Below are 25,241 nucleotides of genomic sequence, written 5' to 3'. Positions count from 1 at the left end.
GACCCAGAATAGCAAATCCTTAGCAAGAGAACTGAAGCAGGAGGCATTACAATACCAGACCTCAAACTACACTACAGAGTTGTAGTAATAAAAACAGCATGGTATTGGCACCAAAACAGACACATAAACAGAATAGAAGACACAGAGACAAACCCACATAAATACAGTTATCTCAAACTAGACAAAGGTTCCAAAAACATTCACTGGAGAAAAGCTAGCCTATTCAACAAATGGTGCTGGGAAAAATGAAAAGCACATATAACAAAATGAAATGAATCCTTTATCTCTCACCCTGCACAAAACTCAACTCACAGTGGATCATAGACTTAGGCATTAGAACACAGACCCTGCACCTACTAGAAGAAAAAGTAGGCTCAAATCCTCACCATGACCGCCTAGGATCTGACTGCCTTAACAAGACCCCTAAAGCACAAGAAGTTAAATCAATAATCAATAAATTGGATGGATTCAAACTAAAAAGTTTCTTCTCAGCAAAAGAAACAATCAATAATGTGAAGAGAGAGTCTACACATTGGGAGAAAATCTTTACCGCATGCACCTCAGATAAAGTGTTAATCTCTAGGATATATAAAGAACTCAAAAAAATTAAAACTAAAAAAACAAATAACCCAATCAATAAATGGGCTAAGGAACTGAACAGACACTTCACAGAGGAAGATATGCAATTGATCAACAAATATACAAAAAAATGTTCAACACCTCTAGCAATTAGAGAAATGCAAATCAAAACTATTCTAAGATTTCATCTCACTGCAATAAGAATGACAATTATCAAGAATACAAGCAACAATAAGTGTTGGCAAGGATATGGGGAAAAAGGGACACTCAAATATTACTGGTAAGAATGCAAATTGGTGCAACTATATGGAAAGCAGTATGGATATTCCTTAGAAAACTTAGAATGAAACTGCCATTTGACCCACTTATCCCACTCCTCAGTTTACACTCAAAGGACTTAAAAACAGCACACTACAGTGACACAGTCACATCAATGTTTACAGCAGCTCAACTCACAATAGCTAAACTATGGAACCAACCTAGATGCCCTTCAACAGATGAATGGATAAAGAAAATATGGTGTATATATATATATATATATATATATATATATATATATATACAACTATATTACAATATACACAACAATATATATACAACAATATATATACAACTATATATACAATAATTCTCTAATATTATAGAATATTATTCAGCTTTAAAGAATGAGATTTTGGCCTTTTCAGGTAAGTGGATGGAGCTGGAAAGTATCGTGCTAACTGAAATAAGCCAAATCCAAAAAACCAAAGGCCTAATATTTTCTCCAATATGCAGATACTGATCCATAACAGGTGGGGGAAGGGGTGTGTAGAGAAAAATGGAGGAACTTTGGATTGGACAGAGGGGAGTGAGGGGAGGGGAGGGAGTGTGGGGGTGGGAAGGGTGGTGAAATGAGATGGACATTATTACCCTATGTATATGTAGGATTGAACAAACAGTGCATCCTGCACAGCCAGAGAAAAGAGAAGTTGTGCTCCATTTGTGCACAATGAGTTGAAAAGCATTCCGCTGTCATATATAACTAATTAGAACAAATTTTTTTTAAAGGATGAAAAGAAAATATTCACATGATTGGTAGGACAATGCAATGCATAAAAAAAAATATCAAAAAAAAAAAAAAACCCACCATAAAAACACAGATATTTTGAAATCATTGTTACATGCCAGGAAATAATACCCATATTTTACATGTGGTATCTCTGTTGATCCTCAAAGCAGCTCTATGCATCATTTGCTTCTCTGAATCTATAAAGTAGGTATTGTTATTCCTAATTTAACATATAGGAAAACTTGGACTCAAGGTGATACATGCCACTCCACTGTAAGTTCCTGATACTGATACTTTATTGAAACTTATAAATATACTTATAGCTTAACTTCTGTTGAGCTTGAGTAATATATTTAACAGCAGTTTAAAAAGTAAGTTAATTTTGGCTGGGGTTGTGGCTCAGTGGTAGAGCATTTGCCTAGCATGTGTGAGGCATTGGGTTTGAGCCTCAGCACCACTTGAAAATAAATAAATAAAACAAAGGTATTGTGTTTGTCTACAACTAAAAAAAATTTTTTTAAGTAAGTTAACTTGGGTATCTGTTTACTTGTTTTATGTTTTTAAAGCCAGTTTTCTAATCAAGAAAATACCTTATAGTTTTCTAATCAAGAAAATTCTAATCAAATACATAGAAGCAATGCATCTCTTGATCCCAATCCTAAACTCCCTTAACCATTTCTATTGTCCATATGCATTGACATTTTAAATACTCAGTTTTACAAAGATCAATGTAATAATTAGCTCAAGTAGGAATCCTCATTAAATGCCTAAAATCTTAGGAAGTAGAATCTTTACATACTTTCAAAGTAACACCCAACAGATACCTTGATAAGTACACACAATAAAATGTGATTTTACAATAGATGAATCCTGCAGAAATCATCTTACTAGTATCTTTAAAATCGAGACAAATTGTCATTTTGTGACTCTGTTAGACTATCAGTGTACAATATCATCAATAGTAGTATTGTCAAAGTTGTTTAACATTATTTTAATCATGACTAAACACTCAGGTACATCCAGATAGTACAAGATTTTATCAGACAATTAAGTTTTATTCTTTTTTTTAAAACAAAAGGAAAAAAGTCAATATCATAAAAATAAAAAGGGGTGAAATGGAAGGTGTCCATTTTCACATTAAAGGAAACAAAAGAGACATGTATAACAATTACTGTACAGGATGTTTGATTGGATTTAAAGTTGAAATAATAAAGCAAATAAGCAAAGAGGTAAAAAGACTATTCTTGAGACTTGGGGAAATTTGAATAAAGACTACGTCTTTGATAAAATTAGTGTTAAAGCTTAATTTTCAAAGAATTGAAAATCAATACACAAATATAAAATAAAAACATCAAAAACTTTCATTTATCTCATCAATTAATAAGGCAACCAGTAAGCTATTCAAGTCAATCCAAATATTATATTAAGACTTAGGTTTCTACAGGTAAATTAATTTTAAAAATATTGGGATAATATTGCTAGATTAGATAGGAACTAGGGCAATTAATTATTGTATTTGGGCTTATCTTTTGAAACAAACAGAAATCATTTGCATCAGTTATGGTTTGGATCTTTCATGTCTCCCAAAGACCCATATGCTAAAGGCTTGGTTGCTAGACTGTGGTGCTTTGAGGAAGTAGTGGAAGCTTTCAGAGGTAGAGCCTAGTGGAAGGAGGTTAGATCATTGTAGGTGTCTCCTTCAAGGTCGTATTGCAATCCTGCTCCTCCTCTTTATCTCTTTTTACTTCCCAGCTTCCCTGACTTGAGAAGCTTCCCCACCACTTGCTCTCTGCCGTGATGGTCTTCTTCTCCACAGGCCCCACAACAACAAAATCAACCATAAACCGAAACCTCTGAAACCGTGAACTCATATAAACTTTTCCTCCTACTAAGTTGTCTCTTTTGTCTATTAACAAATATGAAAATTTTTAAATTTTACATTATTGTATCAAAGTCAAAGTTTTGAGTATGGTAACAGAATTGCCATTTTTGGAGAAGGCTATCCTCGCTTTTAGAAAATACTTGCTGAAATATTTAGGAATATTTAGGGATTATTTTCACCATGTTTGCAACGTGCTTTGTAATGAATTAAAGATATATTAGGAAGGTGGATAGCAAGTGTGGCAATACTATTAATACCCAATGAATCTAGGTAATAGATTGTTAATAGTTATTAATTTCTCTAATCCTCTAGTTTCTATGTAGGATTGAAATTATTCAATATAATTGTTTGAGGACATAAATAATGAAATATTTGGCATGTTTGGCCACTTTTTCTTATTTATTTATTTATATATGTATATATGTTTTAGTTTTAGGTGGACACAATACCTTTATATAATTTTTAAATTTTTATGTGGTGCTGAGGATCAAACCCAGGGCTTCATGCATGCTAGGCGAGCACACTACCGCTGAGCCACAACTCCAACCCTCGTTTTGTCGTATTTAAATTTTAATGTTATATCAGTTTGCTCCAATATGTGTCCTGGTTTTCTAGTCAGGAAAATGTCCAGAACTTCAAGTATAGCTTATGAAGTGAGAGGTTATTTTTAGTAGCTTTCACATTCAAATTTGCTACTTACACACCTTGTACCCTTAGGTAATTTAATCATACTGTCTATGCTTACTTTTTCATTTGTAGGAGTAGAGTGCCCAAATTATCAAGTACATATTTAATGTTTACTACTAATAAATGCTGTTTTGTTTTATTTTATTAGTAATTAAACCAAGTAGTGTTCATCTAACTGACTAGATTTTAAAAATTTGTTTAAAGAACAATGTGGTTCTAATTCAAAAGTTCTCAGAAATTATACACTTATAAATTGCTTTTATTGACTTACTAAAACATTCAACATCTTTTGTTATTGACTGGGTCTTCAGAACTTCAATTTATTGGTACTCATTATTGCTTTCTGATCAACATCTCTTAAAGGCAGTATGTTCAAGTACATTTAGCGAGGACATGCAAAGGTCTGGAGTTTGAAAATTTCTCAAATGTGAAGCTATGGAATTAATACAGATTTTAGTGAGTAAAGATGATAGCTATCTCAGACTATCAACTTTTAGTTTGAAACTTTTAGTTGGAAAAGTTATAGAAAATTAAGATTCAAAACCCATTTTAAATGCTCTCAAGTTTTCTTCCTTTCTTTCAAGTTAGAAAGGTATAATTTAAAACAATATTTGGAGAAAAGGCTTTGGAGTAAAACACAAAGAAAAAGATGACACAGAGGCTATTCTTTTATTTTTAATCCATATGGAGTCACAGCTCCAATATAGCAGGCTAATTAGAAAAACTGATTCTGTTCCAATGAGGAATAAAATTTAATTCCTGGCTTGCTCATCAAGGATCCCATGGTACTTGCAATTTTAAAGAAAAAATCCTTTTAAATAAAAAACCTTAATTTGCTTGATTACTGTATCCAGCCATAGTATTTTGAGATTTAGGCTTTATGCTAAACTTCTGTTTCATTTGGCTGCATTATGAATAGATATTTAATTCCAGTTCAGAGAATTCCCGTTCATTCCAATGATGAATAGAGATTACTTTACCCATAACATGATCTAACAATGCTCTACTTTGTTACAAATAAATAGTTCAAAACTCTCTGATATTCTGTGCTCCTTACAAGTCCACTACAAAATGTAATCTTTTAATAAATACAGGGTGTTACAATGTTATTTGGTCCAAAAGTGGTAAGGTGATGAAATATTCCTTTAGATTTCTGAATTAATAATGTTGTGTAGGATCTTTATTTACATGATATAAGACAGGGGCATTTACTTTAAGGCTTCTGAAACAATAAATTGGTACAAGTGAATTATAGAAATCAAAATACCTATAACTAATTTATGTTTCTATTTCAAAATTTTGTTTTATTTTGATTCTTATTTTGAAATTTTCTGTTCAAAGTTTTTAATTTTTTAAGGATTTAATTTAATTACATGGAGAATATATTTATTACTTGTATTTAAATTTATCTTATAATAATAGATTGTCAATTTTTAAAATGGCATTTTTTCAATTATTTAACTAGTTATCACTCTTAATAGTCAATTATTTCTAGGTATCAACTTAAATGTGAAGAATAGCAACCTAATTGAAATTATGTTTAAGAATCCTACTATTATTTTAAGTGGATTTAGAGTGAATGGGTGGATAGCAGTCTCTTCACAGATTTATATTTCAGACAGGATGGTTCATAATTATGGTTGAACACTAAGTGTTTGTATTTAACAATATGTACATAGCAACTACTGTGTGCCAAGCACTTATCTAAGATTTAACTAATAGTAATCATTTATTCTTCATGTCTACCCTAGCAGGTACTATGATAGTGATTAGAGTTTTTCATACATTTTTTTTCATTCATGTTATATAGTATTATTTAGTTTCTCTATGGAGTGAATTGAGGTATGGCCATGAGGCATTCTTTGGTCAGTGTAGTGGAAATGATGTGTTTCACCTGAATTCTGAATAGCCAGTATAAGATTTTTTTCTCTAATGTTTGAAGAGACAGATGTCTACCTATAGTCTGGATCTTCAAATTACTAGTATAAGTTGGTATGCTCTCTTACAATATTCCACAAATGTGGCAAGAACGTAAAAATAGTTTTAAGCAACCAAGATTTGAAAATTTTCATTTTAGCTGCATAATTTAATATAGCTTAAATGATAATGCCCTATGTTTTATTATCTCTATTATATACTTGAAGAAACAAGCACGGGGAGGTTTAATGACTGCCAAGGAACAGAACTCTCAGAAAAAGCAGAACTTTCTAAGGGTGGAGCAACAATTGAGTACAGCTCAAAATATTGTAAGGCAAATACAAATCTAAAGCTGCATGAGACAAAAGAACACAGTTAAGATATAAAATAAACCGCCTAAAGCCTAGGAGGAGAAGCTGGAGAGAGAGTTCTATGGGAAAGTAATGTATAGCACTCAGAAGTGCTCTTGTAGACTGTAGGATTCACAAAGCCACACCCCTGTCCACAATAGAGGACAGGATCAATAAAGACTTGAGAATATCATAAACTTTTACATCTGCTTGATCTCTATGAGAAAAGTACCTGAACTGTAAGATTCCCCTTTGTGTTCAACAGCAAATTTGAGCACTATAAGCAGAAAGAGAAGGCTAAAGCAGAGTTGTAAACAACATTAAAAAAAATCAAAACAAAAAATCAAGCAAAGAAGCAATCTTCAAACACTGGGAGAGATATTTTTTGTTTATTGCCTTTAGAAGTCAAAATAGTAGATGAACACAGCTCAAGGCACTGAAACTTCAATGACCATATATGACACCAAATGCAATGTTTGCAAAACAGTTTGGAAAAAATCACTGAACAAATAGATAATTGAATCTTCCTCAACCAAAAATAGCAAGTTCTGGAAAAAGAGAAAATTTTGCTTTTCAGAGTTTTCATAGAATATTATTAAAATATTTAGCTTTGGATGAAGTCATACAAAGGAAAAGTAAAATGTATTTCATTTATAAGAAAAATGATTGAACAAAAAAAATTTACCTGCGGAATCTTACACATTAGATTTACTACAAATACTTCAAATAAACTGTCTTAAATGTTCAAAAAGTTCTAATGGAAAGATGGACAAAGAACTAAAGAAAATCAGGGAAATATGTATTCTAGAAATGGTGATATTTGAAAGGATAGAGAAATTAAAAGGTGGAAAAAAAATAGAAATTCTAGAACTAAAAACTATAATAGCCAAAAGGAATATTCATTAGAGGCTTCTAAAGAAGTCTTGAGTAAGTAGAAGAATCAGTGAGCCATAATAGGTCAATTGAAATTATTCAGTTTGAGGAGCAGACTATAAACACTAAAGAAAAGTGAACTAAGTAACCTTTGAAATAGAAATAGTATATGAAGATTGATGGCCAGAGTTATGAAAAACATGAATCTACACCTTCTGTTCAACAAATTCCAGGTAATATAACCTCAAAAGAAACCCATACTGAGACATATTCTAATCAAACTCTTGAAAGCCAAAAAAAAAAAGAGAGAATTTTGAAAGCAGCAGGAGAGAAGCAACTCATCATGTATGAGGGACCTTTAAGTGCTTTTTTAAAAATCATGGAGGCCATGTTTGGTGGGATAATATTTTTTAAATGTCAATAAGAATTTTATGTCCAGCGAAACCATCTTTCAAAATTTAAGAAGAAACTAATGCATTTCCCCATAAAAGCTGTGAGAGTATCAACCTACCTGCCCAGAAGGAATGTCAAAGGGAGTCTCTCAGGTTGAGCCATAAGGGCATGAGACAACAACTGGAAGAAATACAAGGAAATAATGTCCTCCAATAGAGGTAAACTACATAAGTAAATAAAAAAATAGTATTATTGCATTTTGGGTAACTCTGACTTTTATTTTATTCACGATTTAAAAGACAAATACATTAAAATAATTATAAAAATCTATGTTATTGGGAACACAATACAAAGAATTATAATTTATGACTAGAACAACATCAAGGAAGAAAAGTTGTTTAGAAATAAAATCTTTGTACACTATGGAAACTACTCGATATACTAAAAACTAGATGATTATAAATTTAGGATGTTAGTTGTAATCCCCATGGTAACTACAGAAACAGTTCTAATTCAGGCAGCTTAACCATTCAGTCAGTATTTTTAACCATGTTATGCTACTGCTCATTGTAATAGAGTATTTTAATGCATTCATTCATTCATCGAACAATTAAGTATTTTGACCTTCTAGTAATTAATATTATAATATATTCTGGAATCATGTTGCTGACTAAAGTATAAAACTTGTCTTTTGGTAGGTCATAGTTTAATTATAACATTTTAATTTATTACAACTTAGACAAATACATAAAATAAATATTTCTACTTACTAAGTACAATGTAAAAGAAAATACATTTTTGTACTCTTGGTGCTATGAGAATACTATGGAAAAACTGTGGAAAAATTTATAAGTATTAGAACTGAATGTGAATTTTTCACTAGGTGAATATTAATAAGTTTTGAATTATCTCTGTATCTTCCTGGCTTTATTTCCTATCTTTCTTCCTTTGTAACCACATTGGTTTTCTTGCTATTTCTTGAAATCACCTAGCACATTTCTGCCTTGAAGGCTTTATATTTGCTATTCTTTACCCTAAACATGTATGCGTAACCTTGGTGCTCCATACCTTTTGTATACCACTTCACCAAAGAGGTCTCAGCCTACCTGAGACCTACAGAATTAGATATCTTCATAGACACTTTATACTTTATTTTCTCCCCATGCCTTTATTTATTTTTTGTCATAACAAATATCTGTATCTGTAGCTATATCTCTGTTTTCATTTGCTCATTTTATTTGTTTTCTCAAGTAAATATAAGGTCTAGGAAGGCAAACATTTTACCACTTGCTCATTTATGTATATCTAGTTCCTAGAAAAATATCAGATCCCTGGTTGACCCTCATTAAATATTTGTTAATTGATGTGGTCAATGAATTGCAGCCAATATTGCATAGTTTCATTTCACCTAGGAATTTAGTAGAATGAGTTTAACACTGTACTAGTTATGAAGTTGTAAGATTAAGGGGATCTTCAGTATTCTCTCAGTCTGCCCTTCTGCATTTAGATAAAGCAATTCGTTTTACAATTAACAAGAATATATTTCTAAGGCCACTCTTCTTCTTTCCCAATATTAACTCATTAACTATAGGATTCTTACAAATCTGTATTAATTATTTGCTAATAAGCTTTAACTTTCCCTTCTTCACTATTAGAGAAAAAATTGACATCATATTCATTGTAATAACTTTTGATACTTAAAGAACTTTATAACTTTTAGTAATAATCCTTACCTTTTCAAAATAAATACTTCACTTTTTAAATTAGGGTTAATTTTATACTTTCAAATTCCTCCTTAAACTATTCTGGATTATGATGGTTTCATTGTTGGTACATATGCTGTTCTCCATTATGAAGTACTTTTAACATAATAAAGCAAAATGTTGACTAATCAACAATACCATAGTTACAAATGAGGAGAGTAATCAGGGGAGAAATGTTGGGAAATGCATAATAAAAAGTTAATGCTTTTGTTTTAGACAGTTTTTTTCACTGCTGCACTGATAGACCAGAGGAGAACAATTAGGGGAGGAAAAGTTTATTTGGGGCTCATCTATGGTCTTAGTCCATAGATGACTGACTCCATTCTTTGAGACCAGAGGTGAGGCAGATTATCATGGCAGAGGAAAGCAGCTCAGGACATCACACAAGGAAGCAGAGAAAGAGACAAAATATATACCCCAAAGGCACATTCCCAATGAGACATCCAGCATGCCCTACCTACCAACTGCTATCAACTATCAGGGGATTAATTCACTGATTGGATTAAGGCTCTCATTACCCAATCATTTCACTCTAAACCTTCCATTGTCCTACACATAATATTTTGGAGGACACTACATATCTAAACCATAACACTCTTAGAATGAAAGTTATGCCAGCTAGTAAGGAAATCTAAATCCCATGTTAATGGGATTCTGGGATGTAAAATTTTTCAGTTATTGCAATAAAAGCTATCTCATTTATGTATGTTTCCTAGAGGCAATTGAATAGAACCTGGGTAAATTCTGTGATCAATTACACTCACCTGCCTTGACTCTCAAATCACCTTCCAAAATAAGACTGATATTTATAAGTTGATTGTAGCCTACATTATCATTTTTAAATCAAATAATGGCTATCACTAAGGATCCCAATAGCTTAAAATAAAGACTTGATTATTAAAACTTTGTATTATTTTGATCTAATGAATATCTAACATAGTTAAACCACATTTTGTAAATGAACTATCCACCCATAAGTAGAATTGAAATATATCACCTTTTCAGATGCTTTGAATGATGTACTAGATGTTCCATTCACTATGATTGGGAAATGATAATACCAATCAAACTGGTCATTTGTGCTGCTACACCACAGATTATCTATGTCTGATGAGAATTACACAAGAAAATACTTATGCAAAAAGTATACAGCAGTGTATTGCTATTTCCTATTGTTGGCAGATCCATATCCACTTATTCAGAGTCTACAAATTCCAAAATAACAAACATTTTGTTTTTTTAAAATATCATTTTAAAAATAATGCTGGTACATATATCTCCTCTAAAAATATAGGATTCTCCTGAAAATCATCACAGTCTCATCACTGAGTTGGTAAGATAAGGAAGAAAATATCATCCTCTTACACCTTATGCTATTCTAAATAATTACAGTTAGACACAACTGCTCATGGCAACTTCAGAGAGTACAATGACACATGAGAGTAAATTCTATTTGTCCAATGTGGCTGAATAATTAATATAAAAAAAGCAACAACTAGTTAATTTATATTGGATTAATAAACTTCAATAATGAGACTATTATATTCTCCAGAGCAAAATGTAACTGTGCAATTTAAAGTACTTTAATTACAGCATTTGGTTCAATAAATAACTGCTTTGTTATAGAAATCTGTATGGATTTAGATAATCAAGCAAAATATTCTATCAACTTGTTATGTTTGGAGGTCATATTATTACTTCTCTTAAATGAATTATATATTTGTCTTATCTTGTCACAGCTCTGGGAACTTCTTAATACTTATTATAAATATGGGAAAAATAGAAAAATATGCAAAGATGAATTATATGGTTACTGAAACATGATCAAAAGAACAAATACAATGTTTTATATTACTGATGAAATTATTTCTTTCATGTTTACATCAAATTTCATGTTTACATTAATTTCAAACTTAATGACCACTAATCACGGATATTTTACTCCTTAACACATTATAGTGATTCTACTTAGTTGTAAAAAAGCAAACTATAATTTTCATATAGTTTTAAAATTCACTTAAACATTAATTTCAGGGATTTTATGGTATTATTTCCATACTATCACTTGTATCCAAAACACTTTCCTATGTGTAATTATCTGCAAATTTCATTTGTATAAAATTTGCAGCCTTATTTTTCAGATTGCTAATGCAATTCTCCATTTAGTCCATTTCACCAAAATTGTGTATAATTTATCAGTAAAAAAACTTTACTAATTAGATACTGCAACTTTAAACAATTTAGTAAATATGACATGACTCTCAAAAATAATTCAGCTAATATTAAAATTTTTTTACATAATAGAATATAAATTGCTTAATTTGAGGGAGAAAGGACCAGAGTAAGATTTCCCACCTTTGTTTCAAAGGAATCACAACTCTCTATAAAAAACTATTTTTCATTTTCTCTGAAGTTTAGGGGTTCAAAACAAGATGGTACTCATTGTGAAGTTCAAAGGTAAGGTATAAAAGAGGAAGCACTCACAATCAGGTTCATGTTCTCCCACAAAAGAAAACAATAAGGAGTTCAGAAGAGAAAGACAGTAGTTTTAGGCAATTTGAAGATAATTCTGGTAAGAACTTGAGATTAATAAGCATATTTTCAGTTACTGGATGGGAATCCCTATTAGTCCCTCCATCAAAAAATGTTATAATAATTAACATTTTACATACTACCTGTATCTTTCTGGGTCTAAAAATCATTTCTGTGTTTTTCTACTGTATTTCTCACAGTTATTGTTACTGCAAAATTAAATTAATAGAACATTTTAAAGTTTTATAAATTCAATTTTGTTTTTGTAACAACTGTGTGAATAAGAGATTACTGAATCATTTGAAATTTTAAGCTATTTTACAGGTAAAAGTTGAAAATTAATATAGCTGATTAACAAGAGAAAAAGCTATACTATGTATTATATAACATGATTAATTGGTAAAATTTGAATTAGTTAAAGACAGAATTTACTGAGGAAGAAAGAGAATTAAAGTTTTTAAATAGTGTATTTGACTACATATTATTCAACTTTTTTCTCTCCTACCCATTTGAGTCCCTATTCCTCAAAACAGAAAGACAGAACCTAAGCATTTTGGTGGGGCATAGAAAAGGGCATAGGACATTATCCTCCAACCATGGATATCTGATCAGGTAAGGCATCCAAAAGAAGACATGTAAAGGAGAAAAAAGATGAGAATATTTGCATCATCTTAGTTTACTTTACCATTGATAATGCTGGTGAGAGGAGAAAAAGTGAGTCAGGGAAGTGACATGGACCGTTTTTTCCTTCTGATCATATTGTTGACAAAATATCAGTAAGCATATACTAGCCAGCATAAAAATACCAACATGATATTTTCCTAGGAGCTATCACAACTTTACTTGCAAGTAATGGAGACAGAGTGTGAAAGTGCACACATTAATCTTTCTTAAAAATAACTTTATTCATTTATATTTTATGTGGTGCTGAGGATCAAACCCGGTGCTTCACATGTGCAAGGCAAGGATTCTACCACTAAGCCACAACCTCAGCCCCCACACATTAATCTTTATACCTATTACCTCACTCAAAATGTTGAGGAGTGTAGGATCATCATGTTGTCAATATAAATGGAACTAACGTAAAACTAATTTTAGAAACTGTACCTGTTATAATTCTTTTAATTTCATTACATACAACCCATCTTTTCTTTCAGTTGCTTTTCATTTTTTTAAGTTTCATTCTTCCTGGGCACTGTAATTATGATACAACATAATAAAAAGGAAATATGCATATTTCAATAGCCTTTAACTATTAGAATAACTGAAATGTAATAGAATTTAGATAAGACAAAATGATCAACAGAAATTTTAATGTATATGTTATCCAAACTATTTTGCTAAATAACACACAGTTTAAGCAGGGATATGTTTTGCATAACAACAATGAAACTCCTACAATAAGAGTTTATGTTTTTTGGTAAATATACATGATAATTAAAGAATAAAAATAGGTAAAATATCACAGAATGGGCAATAATAAAAATTATTATAAGATCTAATTGTTATAAGGAAAATACAAATGATCAATTTTAGCAGTTACTTAGATTATTAATGTCATTTCAATACGAGAAGTAACTAATAATTCTAAATTTTCTATATGTAACTAATATGAACCTATATTTGATGGCTTATTAAAAAATTAGGTTTCCAATGATAGGCACCTGGGAAAGAGCTTAACATTGCTTTTTATTGTGTTTAAGTCAGTAGTTTTGGCAAAATAAAGACCAACTTAACTTTATAATAGTTCTCAGATTTAATCTTTTACAGCAATTTAGATTCACAGCAAAATCAAAGAGTACAGAAATTTATCATATATCTTCCTTTATAGTATCAACTATATAATAATTTTAAGAAATTCATGGGCTGAGATATACAAAATGTCCTACCACAGTATCATTTTCCCAAGTGTCAGTTGATATAATGGAGTTTAACATTAATAGCTACTATGCAGTTATTTAGAGAATTAATTTCTCCTAATAATCTGGCTGCCCTAAATATTTTACACATAGGGCAGCTCTAATTAAAAAACATATTAGGGTTTTTTTAAACTTTCATTTAAAGTTTGTGTGTGGAAGAAAACTTAGTGCATTTAAACTTTCCTTTTCTGTACATGAACATTTGAAGGGCAATTTAGTTTTCACGGTTGATTGATCAACACCTAATTCATCAAATGATAGTTCATGAGTACTATTTGATGTTCAAGGAGACTTGCATCTGATAGCCTTTTAAAACCTTTGTTCTTTGAAGCAGGAAGTCATGCTTTTTCAAGCTTAGAATTGAACAAATTTTCTGAAAATTTCTAAAATTTTAGAATTCACTATATATGAACTATTCTCAATGAAAAAAGCATTTCATTGGTATTTCCTTAGGCTACAATGAAAAGGAAGTAAAATATAATCCAAAGTACAGGGATAAGTAGAAATCATGTATTTATAGCAAAGCTACCTAAAACTGATGACAAGATTGGACTTATTAGATATTTTATTAAGAATTTAAGCATTACAGAATAATGGATGAAGCCAGTTTCAATAATTAGTAACCAAAGGGAGTGTGGTAAGATTCAATTAATGTAAAAAGTATTCATTGATATTTACAGTATAAAGATTAAAAGCTGTAAGAACAACCTGTCTTTAAAGAACTTACAGTTGAGTAGAAGAGGAACACATGTAGACAAATAACAATACATTATGATAAGTAAATGAATAGAACTATTTATGAACACAAAGGCAAAAGTTGTTTCCAGAAAATTTAGGGCATGTTATATAAGAGGGTATATAGTTGCAGTTGAGTACCAAATGGTGACCAGAAATTTTTCACATATGCAGAGGAAGACTATGGATTATTAACATAAAAATACCATCAGCAGATGGTATCAGTGTGGCAGAGTGATTTCATTATTGTAATGCTGGATTAGAAAAGCAACTCCATATATGTTAGTGAATTATAGTGGAGAGAAAACAGGTGCTATATCCCTAGACACCATGTAAAAGTACTTAGACAAAGCCTAGCAATGATGGGAGCCATTGAATACTTCAATGAAGAAGTGACAAGGTATGTGTTGCAGAAAGAAAATTAGAATGGAGACAAAGTTAATCAATATTCTGTTTCTGAGAGTAGTATCCCTAATGTAAATTATTTTGTCTCTCCTGCTTCATTAGTCTAATTTTTCTGTTTATTATTTATAATATTCTAACAATAAAATTATTTTCTAGTCCTCTGCAATATGCATGACATTTTAGTATGCTAGGTACTTCAGTTTATTCTTTGAAAAATGCTAAAACTTTTTAAGATTGATTTCTAAAATTGTTTTTGACTTCTAAAATATGAGTTCAAATTAGTTTGTTATAAATTTTCATAATATTTAGGCTTATTTGATACTTTCAGTTGGTTTATGTTTATATTATTTTAGCATAAGAAATAATAAAATCATGTTGATTTGAATATAAATTGCTTTCAGAATGCTTTTCTTAATGCAAATATAGCAAAAAATAAATGTATTTATAATTTATTGAGATTAAGTTCAAGCCACATTTTCCTTCATAAGGTTACTTATGTTCTTTGAGGGTATAAATATTAACTTTTGTGTACATGTGGAATCTTTGAAAAAAATTACTGATTCAGAAAAATGTTGCTTATTTATCCAAAAGTCCTTTCATTCATCTGTCCCACATATTTTAAAGCTGCCATTTAATGTTAATTTTCAGTGATTCAATTCCATGACAGGAATAGAATCCCAATGACTATCATCTATAATGGCTTTTCAGCTCCTTAAAATTCTATAGATGATCCCTCTGAACAAAAGATCACAAGGGATTTTTACAATAGGCTTTCTGGATGTTTGAAGTGATTCCCAAAGAGGTCAAACTAAGATGATAAATAGTAAATCAAAGGAAATAAGTGCTAGTGGTTAATCTTTCTTGGAAGACCAATTATAATACAAAAGGAATAATAAGATAATCTAAATTAGTCAGAAATAGTAGGTGGGATTTGGTTCCATTTGAGCCAGTTCTTAGTTTTTATTCCTAGTATTGAAAGTTATTCCCTGCTTTGGTCATTCTCCTTTGAATGTTTCTTAACAGTCTGATGTACATCATTTATTTAAACTGGTATTGTTACCAGTCCTTTTGTAATAAACTCATAAAATTGGATATAATTTCCCATTTATAGTACAGGATATTGCAATTTAAAAGCATTTGAAATTTAAAGAAAACCATTTAAGAAAGATTTTTAATAACTGGCTATTATATTATGATACACAAAAATAGAATATTCCAAAGAGATGGAAATTTCTAACTGGGAATGCCTATAAGAAAATACTTTGAAATTTGTAGTAGTTCAATTGACAGAAAAAAAGCCAATAGAACATCAAAAGACAATAACATGTAAATTTATCATGTTACATGTTAATTTATTTAAATGTAAATTTATTTTCCACAATGAGAGTGCTTATATAATCTTGAGAAATAATTGCTCTTAATAGTTTTGCAGTCCAGTCTTGTTTCCCTGGCTAATATGGCATTAATTGCTCTTCTACTAAGTTCTGTTAATTTTTTTAGAAAGCTTTAAAAATGCTTTATTTTATATCAGAAAATGAAATTTGATGGTTTAATTGATGAATGATGGATGAAAGAATTTCTAAAGGCTACAGACTGAAGTGTAAGCTTTGTTAATCTAAAGGAAGTTAGTGCAATTCTCCCAGTAGCCAACAAATATGTGTCAACTGTCTGTGTCCTAGAGATATTAAATAGGAAGATCAAAATATTAAGAAACACATACAACACTCAAGAAATTTGCAGTGTTATCTTGGTTTGGATATGAAGTGTTCCCCCAAAATTCCTGTTAATACAGGAATATTCAGAGGTGAAACGACTAGATTATAAGAGTTGTAACCTAATCGGCCCATCCTAATTTGAATGGATTAATAGAGTGGTAACTGTAGGCAGGTGGGGGACAGGGTCTGGAGGAGGTAGGACACAGGTAGTGTGCCCTGAAAGGGTTCAACTTCTCTGTGACTCTTCCCACTGCCTTTCCAACATAATGTTCTGCCTCATCTTGGGCCCAGAAGAGTGAAGACAGGCAACTATGTACTGAACCTCTGAAACCATTAGCCAATATACATTATTCCACCTCTAAGCTATTCTCGTCAGATATTTTGGTAGTAATGAGAAAACACTAACACAAGCGTGTTCAAAATGATATTATGGGTGTGTATGTGTTTAGAGGTGTGTATTTCAAAATAAAAATAGCAGAAGAACATGGTCCTTTGACATTGTATGTTAGGCTCACTACATTCAAATAACTTTCCAAAAACTGTAAGGTATCAAAATAATGTGCTAAAATGAAATCCACAGACAACTAAGTCTATAAATACACTATATGTACAATGGTAAATCTGGTTATCATATAGTTAAAATTTCACTGGTCAATGAAGCTATATGGACCAAATGACTTTTCTCTACGCATGATTTTGGGTTTAACTTAATGTGTGAACTGCTTTATTAAGCGAATCAACAGAGATTTCCAGACAACCATTGGAATACCATGACTTTCAAACAAAAACTGAGTGGCAAGAATATGTACCCCCTGGCCTGAATAAGAAAGATGACTAGAGGCGCAATGTTGGAGGGATCTTAAGATGGATGCCGGGCAGCCACCTCCTGACTGAAGAAAAGATGTGGTGTGGACTGCTGGCTCCTGGCCTAAATAAAACTGATATTGAATCAAATTCTGAAGACAAAGCCACACTGGAGAAGTCTAAACTTGACTTGTTGGGACTAATGACACGTTAACTAACTCAGGCTGACTCCTTACTTCCTGGCAGGTGAGCAAGATCAAGGCCTCAAAGGTGGTTTCAAAAGTTAATGACAATATATCAGACCACTGTCAAGGACTGGTTGACAACAGTTCCGCGAATGTGATCATCTCGTGCTTGCCATATAGTCCTATGGGACTCTCGCCTGCGTGAACCCCCTGTGCCTTGCTGACCTTTAAGCTGATTGGTTCCCGCCTAGCCCCCACCCTACATAAAAGCTATGTGACTTCCTCAATAAACAAGTTCCTGCTGTGACTGGTCTCCCTGACACGTCTGATTGTCCTCCACCCGGAGGGCTGGGTGCAGGTGATCAGTCGGCCCTACCTTTCCCAGTCTGGTTTTATTGGGGAGTGATCCTTTCCCTTGTTGCTGGTCGAGAAGAGCAAGAGAGCTAAAGAGTCCAACATTTGGTGCTCAACGTGAGGCACCTTGAGGCTGATTCAAAGAAGCCGCAGCCAAAGCGAAGGAGCAGCTAAGAAACCGAAAGTACCGGCAGATCGGGCTAAGTGAGTTCCAAGGTAAGGGCATCCCTGAAAGGATGGGGCAAACGCACACCACATATGATGACCCTGCACTCAACGCTCTTAAGCTTATGCTAAAAAGTAGGGGCCTTGAGTTGTCTGATACACAGGTGGAAAAAGCCTGGGACACCTTTACTCGGGTGGCCCCTTGGCTTCCTGCCGCTAATCTTTTTGACTGGTCCACATGGGATCGTGTAGAACAACTTGTTAGGAAGAGGGAAATCAATTTAGTGGAGGGTCCCCCATTGGGAGTCTACCTTATATTATCTGCTCTTAAGACCTGCTTCTCTCCAGGACCTCCCAAAGGGGGCTCCAAGTTTCCCCCTAAAGAGCGGCCACCTAAAGAACCGCCAGCTCCTCCCATTGCATCTCCTTCCGGAAGCTTGCCACACAGTAAACAACGTTGGGAGACCTTTAATGAGGAGCCCAATCCATCTCCGTCTGCTCCTCCCAAGGTTGAGGATCTTAAAGGAGAGCCCTTCAACCCCTTTGATATCATTTTTGGTGCTTCTAACATGCCCATGGCTGCATCTGATTCTGGGGCCACATCAGACTCCAATGAAAGCCCTCGCCCTCCTCCTTATTGCCTATCGTCACCTGGGGAACAGTTACTACTGCCCTTGAGCCAGCCTCTACACATAGCGAGGGCCCACTTCCACCCTGGGGAGGCTCATTGCCGCCATCTTGTCCGGATGGTGGGAAATCTTCCCGGCGGCCATTTTATGATAGTGGGAGAGAACTCACTGACTCTAACCTCCCCCTCCCTGTATGACCTTCCCGGTAAATGCTAACCCAGGGGGTAACTGGCCTGCTATATGGTACCCATGGGAGGCACAAGATGCAAAGGAACTAAAGAAAGCTGTTTCAGAGGATGGGCCCAATTCCCCTTGGGCTGAAACCATCCTCCAGGGCCTCGCCCACCAGCAGTGCACCACTCAGGATTGGAAGAACCTAACTAAAGCTGTCCTTCCTGGTCCTTTATATCTAAAGTGGTGTGCCTTTTATAATGAAGAATGTCATGCTCAGGCTGAACGGAACCAGGCCACTAACCCTCCCATCCCGGTTACTTATGGGATGCTCTCGGGGTTCAGTGACCAATTCTCTACTGGCCTCTTACAGGCTGTCATCCTGGTCCCATATCAAGAACAAGTAAGAGCCCTAGGGTTAGCTGCATGGAAAAAGCTACAGGAGGGCCCCTCAGAACCCCCCATCGCAGGGATTACCCAGAAGGCAACTGAGGATCTAGCAACCTTCATTGAAAGGGTAGAAAGAAGCCTTCAGAGAAAATTTCCTCCGAGGCCCCTAAGAGATCAATTTGTTAAAATGTTAATTTGGGAAGGAATGACTACCAATCACAAATTGGCCTGTGCAGGGATAAAAGATCGCACCATGGGAAGGTGGATTGTGGCTACCAAAGATATTGGCACATAAGTACATCAGTCTCAATCCTTGGTTGCAGCCCTACAGGCCCAAACTGCCTCACTTACTGAGGATCTCACTGCAGTCTTGTCACCAGTTGCAACTAAGGGCAAAGGAGTATGCTATGGCTGCGGGCAACCAGGCCACTTCAAGAGGGATTGCCCCAGTGGTTGGATGCATTCTGAGGCTCTGCCCGGACGCTCTACGGGTTCAGCTCAAAGGTCACACCCCCAATCCTAAAGGCCACTGTTCCAAAGATGCCAGCCATCCAATGACTCCCAGGCTCCCCAGTATGGGTGGAACAGTGGCCATTACCCCAAAATAAGCTCCAACATTTAAGAGATATTGTACAAGAACAACTGACCATAGATCATATCAGACCATCTCTAAGCCCCTGGAATAGTCCAGTTTTTGTCATCCAAAAAGCATCAGGAAAATGGAAAATGCTTCAGGATCTCAGGAAAATTAATAGTCATATGGTTCCACTGGGAACCCCTTTAAAGGGTCTTCCCTGGATCCACTCTATCCCAAATGATCTCTTGCTTCTTGTTATTGATATCAAAGATTGTTTCTTCTCAATACCACTCCACCCAGACGATTGTGAGAAGTTTGCTTTCTCAGTGCCCTCTACCAATTACCAAGGGCCAGATGAATGTTATGAATGGGTGGTTCTACCCCAAGGCATGTCTAATAGCCCTGACTTTTGTCAACATTTTGTTTCTGAGCTCCTTCAACCCCTACAAAAAAGGCCACAAATTACCTTGTATATTTATATGGATGATATTATTATAGGAGCCACTGATACCTTACAACTAAGCTCTGCATACAAGGAACTCCAAGGCCTTTTGGAGAAAGGAGGACTACATATATCTAATGATAAAGTCCAAACTCTACCCAGTTGATTCGACACCAGCCTGAAGACCCCCTTAGCCTCTGGATTCTCCCCGGTTCTCAGCTGTCCACCGCAGCCCTAACTCAGTGGGGAGAGCCCCTTCAATGGATACCCGCAGTCATAGGAGGGGTTCCTAGGGTCTACGCTCACCTTGACCAATTGGCTGCCCTTAGACACTATGGAAAAGAGCCTGATGTTTTGACAATGCCCTAATGCCTGTCATATTTTGAATAGGTTCAAAGGAATAACAGTAGAGTATCCTGTGCATTGGAGGGCTTCTTAGGGAAGGTTGACTGCCATTATGGGTCAACCAAATTGGTGTCCTCATTTTCAAAACTGAAATGGGTATCCCCTATACTTTTTTCCACTAAAGTCCTTCCCTAAAGCTGTAAATGTTTTCACAGATGGAGGAAAAAAGGGATCTGCTGTTGTAATTTACCCGCCTCTCCCAGATTAGTGAAAGAGGAAGTGATTACCCATTTTGAACCAGTTATTGGGTCAGCACAATTTAAGGAGTTATGTGCAATTGCTATGACCCTAACTCAAGTACAAAAACCCATGAATCTTTTCTCAGATAGCTTATATGTGGTAAACCTACTATCCACATTGGTCTCCTCATATATCAAGTTAGATAAAAATCCTATTACCCCCTTGATGACCATCAACCAGAACAATACTCTCTGCCTCATGGTTACTGGACTTCTCATCATCTCTCTTCTGACATTCATCCTAGGCATCATATTTTTGGATGTTTACTACAAATATTCTAATCACACTGAGAGCCCCTAATTCACTATGAGATCCCTACTCCAATTCACAGTCTTTATGATTATTCAAGGGAGCCCCCTAAGAGTTTCCTGCTTCTACTCCTTTAGAAATCCATGTCAAAATTGTGCCATTGTTTCTCACCTTGCAACCAGGTGTGTTATACCTCAAGACTATCTTGCTCACCGTCTCAGTGGGCCCCCCACGGTAAGTGGGTGGCCATAGTGGTTGCTACTTCTGGCTGTGGGGTCAAAATAGGGGATAGTACCTGCTGGAAAAAATCTGCGCCCCCTACCTAACAAAACTTTACGGCCCCTGCCCCTGTCCTAAGGCATGTACGACGACCTATAATTCCATGCTGGCCTACTGCTATGGAGACACCTCTCAATGTAAAAACAATGGGGGGCAGATTCTGTGGACCAGCCAGTCCAAAGGGTCTCAAAGTGGCATTGGACTTTCATGCCCTGTGGAACAGCTTAAGGACATGTGCTGGTCCCTCCTGCCTCCCCCAGGGCAAAGTGATGGAGGCAGGGAACAAGATTGGGCACAAGATAAACAAATTGAAAGGACTATACAAAAGCTAACAGAATCAAGCCCTAGGTTCCCTGTTTATCACCCGTTAACCTTACCGGAGCTGAGGGGAGAGCTCAACCTTGATCCCGAAACTCAGGCCATCTTGCAGGCTATGTTTCAGCTTTTGAATCTCACTAACCCCCCTCTTGCAAAAGACTGCTGGCTTTGCTTTCGCAATGGACCCCTTAGGGTCACGGGTCTTCTGCTAACCTCTAATGAAACCATAACCTTCTCCAGTTGCCCTATACTGCCCCCCTAGGGTGAAATATACATACCCCTCCTTTGGCTCTCCCAATGTGACCTGTTTTCTTCCTAGCTCAACCTCTAATCAAACTAAGGACATGGGGTCTTTGAACCCTAATATATGCAGGAAAAATGCTGCTGCAAATACACCCCTATGCGCCCCAAATGGTAGGTCTTTTATTGTGGAGGACCAGCATCCAATGTGCTCCCTGGTAACTGGACAGTAATATGTGCTCTTGCCCTCTTATTCCCAGAGGTCACAATCCTCCCAAATAATCAGGCCCTACCCATACCATCTGGGGAGCACTCCAATCCACAAGCAAAAAGGGCAATAAACACTACCCCTCCTACTAGGAATAGGAGTGACCACAGGAGTAGGGACATGAATTTCAGGCATAAGCACGTCTCTCACACTCTATAAAAAACTTTCTTAACAGATAATTGATGATATACAATATGTTGCCAGTACCATCTGAGATCTACAGGCTCAACTTGATTCCTTGGCTGCTGTTGTCCTCCTGCAAAATCGCATGGTTTGGATCTGCTAACAGCGAAGGAAGGAGAGCTTTGCCTGTTCCTTGGTGAAGAGTGCTGTTTCTACGCCAACTGCTCTGACATTGTACAAGATAAAATCAAAAACCTACAAGAAGATCTGACGTCATAGGAGCGAGCTCCACTCTAATTTCCTCTGGACTGGGTTACATGGGTGGCTCCCCTACCTCCTCCCACTTAGAGACCGCTAATCACCATTATCCTTGTGTTCACCTTTGGTCCTTGCATAATCAATAAGCTTATCCATTTCCTGAAAAGCCAGGTTAAGTCTGTGCAGCTCATGGTGGTCTGACAGCATTATACTGCCCTTCATAATGATGATTGGGAGCCCTATAGAATCATGGATCACTCGTATCAGGACACTGGGGTCTAAGTGTTTCTCCCTTAAGCCCTGCTCCTCCTGAGGGGCCTGCCTGAAGTGCTAAGGTGGTACCAATGACGGATAAGATCCTCAGAGGAGGACAACCTAAGACAGGCACACCTTCGAGTAAGGCGGACCCCAAACTGCTAGGGTGATGTTCCATGACGGGTAAGACCCTCCCAGGGGCAACCTAAGACAGACACACCTTTAATATAAAACAAAAAATGGGGATACGTTGGAACTAATGACACGTTAACTAACTCAGGCTGGCTCCTTACTTCCTGGCAGGTGAGCAAGATCAAGGCCTCAAAGGTGGTTTCAAAAGTTATTGATGATATATCGGCCACTGTCAGGGATTGGTTAACAACAGTTCCGCGAATGTGATCATCTCGTGCTTTCCATATAGTCCTATGGGACTCTCGCCTGCGTGAACTCCCTGTGCCTTGCTGACCTTTAAGCTCATTGGTTCCCGCCTAGCTTTCACCCTACATAAAAGCTGTGTGACTTCCTCAATAAATGAGTTCCTGCTGTGACTGGTCTCCCTGACATGTCTGATTGTCCTCTACTGGGAGGGCTGCGTGCGGGTAGTCAGTCGGCCCTACCTTTCCTGGTCTGGCCTTGTTGGGGAGTGCTCTCTTCCCTTGTCACTGGTCGAGAAGAGCATGGGGACTAAAGACCCCAACATTGACTTACAGGATAAGAAGGATGGAACACAGAATTCTCAAGTTTCCCAGCAGATGGACCAAAAACATAAACAGAGGCCAATGCAGATGCACATAAAGAATGTCCTTCTGGAATTTCCTTAAATTTGTGGAATAAATTTCAGGAATTGCATAAAAAATTTTCTGAACAGAAAACCTCAACTTCAAAATTTAGAAGGAAAAAGAGAAAAGATAAATTGAAGAATGAAAAAGAATCTCATAGTGAACAGACTTTAAACGAAACCCAATCGAAAGAGCTTACTCAGTACTTTGGAGCCAATGATAGATTTGAACCCCTTGTTAAAAAGAAAAGGGTTGACGAGTCTGGTCTTGAAACGTGGATAGACCAGGCTGTGGAGGAGTGGGATGTTGAGAAGGCTGAAGAACTAAGCAACCAGCCTGCTATTTGAGAGCTTGGTGCAAAAATAGCCAAAGCAATCACCTGTCACAAGTTTGTAAAAGCCAAAACGGAGGCTGAACATGCTCAGGCAGCTCGAAAAAAAGAAGAAACTTATATGGGGATTTGAAGCAATGAAGAGATGGGTAACCAAAAGCAACATGGGATATATGTAATTTGTCAGTGTTCTTCAAGACACTTGAAGACTACTGTGCTCAATTTACTGAAAAGATTTTCCTACTTAGGTTAAATATGTCAGGAAATTGATAGAAGTAGAAAAGAATAAGCATAAAACTTTGGAGTTGATTATCAATTCTTTTCAGTCTTTTTCTGAGGAGTTCATTCAATAGTGAAGCATTTTGTTATTTGTGTAAGAAACCTAATCATACATACAAGAAATGAAATAGGATTTTATTTATTTACTTGTATAGACATACAGTATAAAATCAATTTTGCTTTACATGTGTTTGGTATAGCATAGCCCGTAAAGTCCTTGTACTTTCTTATCTGTTCTTAGAATAACTACACTTTTTCTGGAATCATGTTTTTAAGGCTGGCTTTTGTTTATAATGGATTAGTCATACATGCAAGTAAGTCTCAATTAATGCTGTCTTTACAAATGATTTTAATTACCCTGATGCTATCAAAATAACTTTTTATTGTTTATTGGAGGCACTAGAGTTGATATTTCATAGTCACATATCAAAAGCAATTGATTAATTTTTGCATACCTTCAGATTGGTTACAATGCAACGGGAGAGAAGGTAATATTTGGAGGATGATTTAAATTCAGGTCAGCCTAGAAATGTTTTTCTAAATGTCTCTTGGCCTTGTCATTCTTCAAATTGGGAGATGATTCTTGGAAGAGAAAGTTGTAAAATAACATTAAGCAGACAATTATAACTCAAGATAACATAACTTTGAATTGTCTAAGAACTGGTTTGTTTTTATTCTCTTCCCCATTTCTCCTTAAAAGAT

The 25,241-nt window shown here is 35.3% G+C and overlaps 1 protein-coding gene and 1 pseudogene across 1 annotated transcript in view; one reads left to right on the top strand and one right to left on the bottom strand.

The window, feature by feature from the left end:
- Positions 1-25,241, bottom strand: part of Sema3a (semaphorin 3A) — a 459,630-nt gene that overhangs the window by 380,600 nt on the left and 53,789 nt on the right. The window lies entirely within an intron of this gene.
- LOC124991316 (protein FAM204A-like) lies at positions 17,667-24,439 on the top strand (annotated as a pseudogene).

This window comes from Sciurus carolinensis, chromosome 8, assembly GCF_902686445.1.
Source record: "Sciurus carolinensis chromosome 8, mSciCar1.2, whole genome shotgun sequence".
Classification (NCBI taxonomy): domain Eukaryota; kingdom Metazoa; phylum Chordata; class Mammalia; order Rodentia; family Sciuridae; genus Sciurus; species Sciurus carolinensis.
The sequence above is the reverse complement of the archived record's forward strand: the minus strand, read 5'-3'. Positions and strand labels throughout refer to the sequence as shown.